Consider the following 6,204-nt stretch of genomic DNA (forward strand, 5'->3'; position numbering starts at 1 on the left):
CTTAATAGTACCATCGTCAGCACTGCCATCATCGTCAGTCATTACCATCAGCAGCAGCTCAACCGCATCACCACCACAGCAGGAGTAGTAGTAGCATCACCTCCACCATTACCACCAGTACTGGCTCTGGATCTTTTCTGTTTGGCTGCCACTTTTCAATTTTTTCAATTTTTGTTCCAACTGGTTTTATATTTGGTGTACTGGTGTAGTTTTGTAAGGTAACCATTGTTATGAAATTCATTTCCCCCAAAAATCAATAAATAAAGAGTTAATAGCTTTGAAAATCTGCAAATACTCGGCAATTTTAGCCAATCGAAAGCCATAGACATATAGGTGCCTGTTTCTATAGTAACAAGCCAGGCTGTTACCAAGCTGCTTACTCACGCGGTCATTTTTTCTTATTAAATGGTAATCGTGAGATGCGCTAAAAATACTAGCTAAAGAGCCCTTAAATCATGCGCCAATTTTTTTTCCATAATTGTATGAATTCCCATGTGTAGAATACAAATTCAGAAACATTTCCTGAAAATTCACCCAAAATTCAAGTAGATATGAGGGGTTATGGTGTATGGGTACTTTTTGATTCTCTCACCCCCATTAAAAACGAAAAATTAATAAACATGTAAAGTAAAAAGATTAAACATCTTATTGAATCTAATAACATTTTTATAACAACTCCTACCATTCCTATTGTGGAGGCCAAATGTCAACAATCTGTTAAAGTATTGAATCAAAAGGATCTAGCCACATAAACTCGACTTTTTAATGGCAATTTTTTAATGGGGGGTAAGATAACCAAAGAATTAGCCCTGAGTTTCAGCGTGGAAAATTACGTCACTACACCAAATTTTAAAATTTCCAGAGGCGCAGCAGAACAGAAACGATCTGTAGATATTTATAAACATCAATTGTCCTTCCCAGCTGCATTGACCTCAACCCGTACGTGAGTACACGCATGTCTGTAAAAGTCTTTGCTACTAACAAGCAACACATACATACATATTTATATATGTAAGTATGTTTGTATGCATGTGTGTGTGTGTATGTGTACATGTATGTAGATGTATACGTGTGTGTGCGCACCCACATCATATTATATCGAACCTAGCTACACTGCAGTAGTAAAACAGGTTAGTGATTAAGTGATTGGCGAGTTAAACCCATCAACAACAAACAAGCAGGCTGCCTGTCTGTCGGCCTCTGATGGGAACATAGAATGACACCATTATATTATTCTATAAGGCGGTGAGCTGGCAGAAACATTAGCACGCCGGGCGAAATGCTTAGCGGTATTTCGTCTGGTCTGCGTTCAAATTCCGCCGAGGTCGACTTTGTCTTTCATCCTTTCGATAAATTAAGTACCAGTTGCGTACTGGAGTCGATCTAATTGACTGCCCCCCCCCCCAAATTTCGGGCCCTCTGCCAAGAGTAGAAAAGATTATATTATTCTATGCTGTGTTCGTTTATTGCATTCCTTTATCCCTCTCTCCAGCCGTTCTAAGATCTGGCAATACATATACAGGCTGTGCTTCAATACACACACGCATGCACAAACACGCGCGCACACATCACAATCATCATAATTTAATGTCCCCTTTTCCATACTTGCATGGGTTCAGATGGAATTTGTTGAGGCAGATTTTTCTGTAGCCAGATGGATGCCTTTCCTGTCGCCAACTCTTATCTGTTTCCGTGTAAGGTAATATTTCCACATAAGACTGGAAACGAATGACACCGTTTGTGTGCTGGTGATGCTTATTTATAATCATTACGTGATGTCAAAGACAAGGGTACATACAAGCATACACGCTCGGAACTTTCCAGGAAGTCCTCCCCTTCCTTGGAACTTTCTAGGAAGTCCCCCTCCTCGGAACTTTCCAGGAAGCCATCCCTCTCCTCGGAACTTTCCAGGAAATCCCCCCCTGGGATAATTTTAGTAACAAATCAAACAAGTAAGATGCATTAAGAATTTCATAATGGTATTGCTTTTATACCTGTTGATTAAATATACCTGCCCATAAAAGTCAAATTTACTCAGCAAGATAAGCTAAAATTTACATAATTGGCCCCTGATAAAAAAGCTTGATACTGAGTGCCAGCAAAACAACATGGTTACCAATAATAAAGAAAAATAAAATAATTAACAAAACAGAATGTTAAGAAATAAAATATTTTAATGAGCAATAATTTGTTTCTTCATTTTACAAACAGTTTTTATTAAAACATGTTTCAAGTTTTGGTTTTCTTTTGTGTTTTCTTTTTTTATTTTTTATGTTCCAGTCTCTCTTTAACCTTCATCATCTAATTATATTTAATCATTACAAGAGAAGGTTGGTTGTTGTTTTTTTTTTCATTTTTCTTGTCTTATTTTTTTATTTTTGGAATCATCTAAAAAAAAATGTCACAGCAACAGTTTGATCTGGTTTGGGGTATTTATTTGGTGGTATGTTATTTTTATTTTTATTTTTTACTTTTTGTTGCTTTTCAATAATAATAATAATCCTTTCTACTAAATTTCTACTAAATAATAATAATAATAATCCTTTCTACTAAATTTTGGGGAAGGGGGTACTTATTTCATCAACCCTGGAAGGAGGAAAGGTAAAGCTGACCTCGGTGGAATTTGAACTGAGAATGTAGCAACAGGTGAAATACCACTAAGCATTTCACCTGGTGTGCTAACAATTCTGCCAGCTCGCAATAATAATAATAATAATAATAATAATAATTTCTTTTTCATTTTGGCACAAGGCCAGCAATTTAAGGGCAAGGGGGTTAAGTTATTACATTGATCCACTAGTACTGAACTGATACTTTATTTTATCATCCCAAAAAGGCCGAAAGGCACAGCTAAGCTCGGCGGGATTTGAACTCAGAATAAAAGTGATAACACACACAGAGTAAGCTTGACACACATGTGGCATTATACATTATCATGACCACACAAACACAAATTATGCAAACACGAATTCACACATATAATAGGAAAACAAAGGTTTGTTCCATTCAGTCATTCAAGCACCTCTTGTATACGGGCTAAAGATTCTTTTGTGCCTATGATTCATAGGAGCATAGGCTTACGCAACAGCAAATTCACACAGAAATACCACAGATTCTCAAAAAAAAAAAAAAAAAAAAAAAAACAAACTGACTCAAAGCCACCAAATCCCATTGATTATTTGTGTAGAACATTTATTACAACAGCAAAGATGCCTTTCAATGGCAGCTTCCGTGATAGTTTGCTGTATTCTGTGATTTTACATTGACTTTTTTGTGTTCCAAGCGAGCATCGTGAAATTTCACCAGGTCCAAGAGTAACACTAATGAACATATCATTAGCGAGTCTAATTTCTCCCAGCCTAGCAGTGATTCTGACACTGAAACTGGTGAAAACAACCAGGAAAGTAAGGGAGAAGATCAAAATGACGATGGTGATGGAGATAATGTTGTGAACATTTGGTTTAGGATTAGGGATACTGAACTAGATAGAGATGACTCCTATAAATTCTTAGAAAATATAGGGCCTAGAAATATACCACAAGGCATAAGTATCCCAGTGAAATACTTTGACAGTGTTTTTCAACCGGGGTTCCCCTGGAACGCTCAGGTTCCGCAAGAAAGAGTGAGATAAGCTAATGGTAATTTCATGATCGTAGTATTACTGTACATGCACAATATATTATTGGTTATTGTAATATAGACATCATCCTCTCTAACCTATTATGTTATGAAAAGAATATAACAACCTCTGTAATATATGGACAGCATATATATTATATATATATGATATTTACCACGTGAACTATGATGAAAAAATATGGTATATAATTTTTTTTGTGCAGAGGTTCCTTGAGACATGTAATTTATTTTAAGGATTACATAAGGGTAAAAAGGTTGAGAAATACTGCTTTATGATGTTTTTCACATGGAACCCATTCAAATGTTTGTCAGAGAGACCAATATGTATGCTGCCGACTTTCTCAGGAACACTCAGCTCAAGAGGAGGTCTCTAAGTCACAAATGGCTCTGTCTTCAAGGGTTAAACCTTCCATCAAAATTTCATGTTAAAATTAAATTCTAAATTCCGGCTTGATAACAACAAAGTTATTTTTACTAAATTCTTCCTAATTTTCAAAATTAACCCTTTCGATACCAACCTGGCTGAAACTGGCCCTGGCTCTGTAGTACAAATGTCTTGCTTTCATAAGCTTTGAATTAAAATCTTCCACCAAATTTTAGTCACAGTTCATGTTCCTAACACTAGCTTAATGATAACTAAGTTATTTTACTAAATTCTTTGTTATATTTAAAATGAATTGAAAGAAAACACAGAGCATCTCAGAATAAATATGGTAACGAAAGGGTTAATGGAAATATATATATGTCAACAGAAATATGGTAACAAAACGGTTAAAGTGATCTAAACTGAAAATTTCAATCAAAATTTAATGCTAAATTATATTCTAAGCAGCAGCTTAATAATGACAAAGTTTTTTCTTAATTTCAAAATTAATTGAAACGAAGGCAGTGTATTCCAGCAGAAATATAGTAACAAATGTTCAAATGATCTAAATGAAAACCCTCCAATGAAATTCAATGCTAATTCAATGTTCTAAACACCATCTTAATAAAGACAAAGTTATTTTACTGAATTATTCATTATTTTCAAACTTAAATGAAACAACAGCAGTATATTTCAACAGAAATTTGGTAACATAAGTGTTAAAGTTATATCTAAATTAAAATCTTCCATCAAAACTTGGAGCTAATTTATGTTCTAAACATCATCTTAATAATAATGACAAAGATATTTTAGTAAATACATCATTATTATTAAACTGAAAAGAAGACAGTGTACTTCAACAGAAATGCAGTAATAAAAGGGTTACTCATACAGTCAAACCTACACTTAAAACACATTTATATGTCACATTAAAGCAAATAAATACATATTTGTTTGCACAAACTGACTCATACATTCATAAATTTTTTCGAAATTTCCTTGACTCAAAAATGAAAGCATTCCAACTTGAATTCTGAGAAAGAAGGCTTTAAGAAATTTCTAATAGAAATGACATAAATATGCATCCATCCATAAATAACAATATAAATACAATATAATATATATATATAGATATCTACCTTAGATATATAAAATATATATTAAATGCATAAAATATATATTATATATATTAAATATATATACAGCACATATATGTTTATATTTTTATACATAACATATATACTAAATACAGGGATGGCCATAAGTCACTTTACCCATTCCTTTATTATTATTATTATCATTATTATTATTATTATTATTAGAAATGGATAAAGCAACTTACAGCCATCCCTGTATATATTAACAGCAGTGGGATGGTAATTGTCACAAGAGACCCCAAGACAGCAGGGGCATGTGCCAATCAAGTTACAAAGCTCCAGCATTTGTCAGGTTAATGATTATGGAGTAAATATTTTAATCACTCAGATTTATCATTAAATACTCAACTCTAAGCAGTTGAACACAGATCCTTTTGGACTTGTTACCCACAGGAAATATATGATAATAATAATAACCAAGGAAAATGGAGTGAGCAAGTCTCATCTCATTGAGTTAACAATTGTTGCAAATTAATGAAATCAAATGAAATTCATTTATATATGTGTATGTGTGTTTGTGTATACACACACACATATATATATATATACACACATGCATACACACTCACAAATATATGCTCTGACTCTCTCTCTCTCTCTCTCTCTCTATATATATATATAGATTTATAGACGTGTGTGTGTGTATACACACACACACACAGATAAATAGATACCTAAACATAGAATAGCTTGATTGAATACACCTATTTTTCATATAAACACACACACATGGAGTCTAGTAGAGAATGTCGACATGTGCAGCTGTTGCTAAAGTGGAATGGTTTTACATTGGAATCCATGTATTTGGGATGCAGTGGCCTTCAGCAATACAGAATGGATTTGGTTCAGGAAGCTACAAACTAGCACCTTATCTGAAGCTTCTTCAACCAAGTCTACTGAAGAATGCTGCTGTGTCGAAAAATCTCATTACCAGCATGACACCATGGTCACAGAAGAGGTAATAAGAGTTACTAAACTGACACAGACACATACACAATAGAAAAAAAAAAATGTTGGAACTTTGTACATATGTAAAGATTAAAA

The sequence above is a fragment of the Octopus bimaculoides genome, chromosome 26, assembly GCF_046866305.1.
Source record: "Octopus bimaculoides isolate indiv1 chromosome 26, ASM4686630v1, whole genome shotgun sequence".
NCBI lineage: Eukaryota > Metazoa > Mollusca > Cephalopoda > Octopoda > Octopodidae > Octopus > Octopus bimaculoides.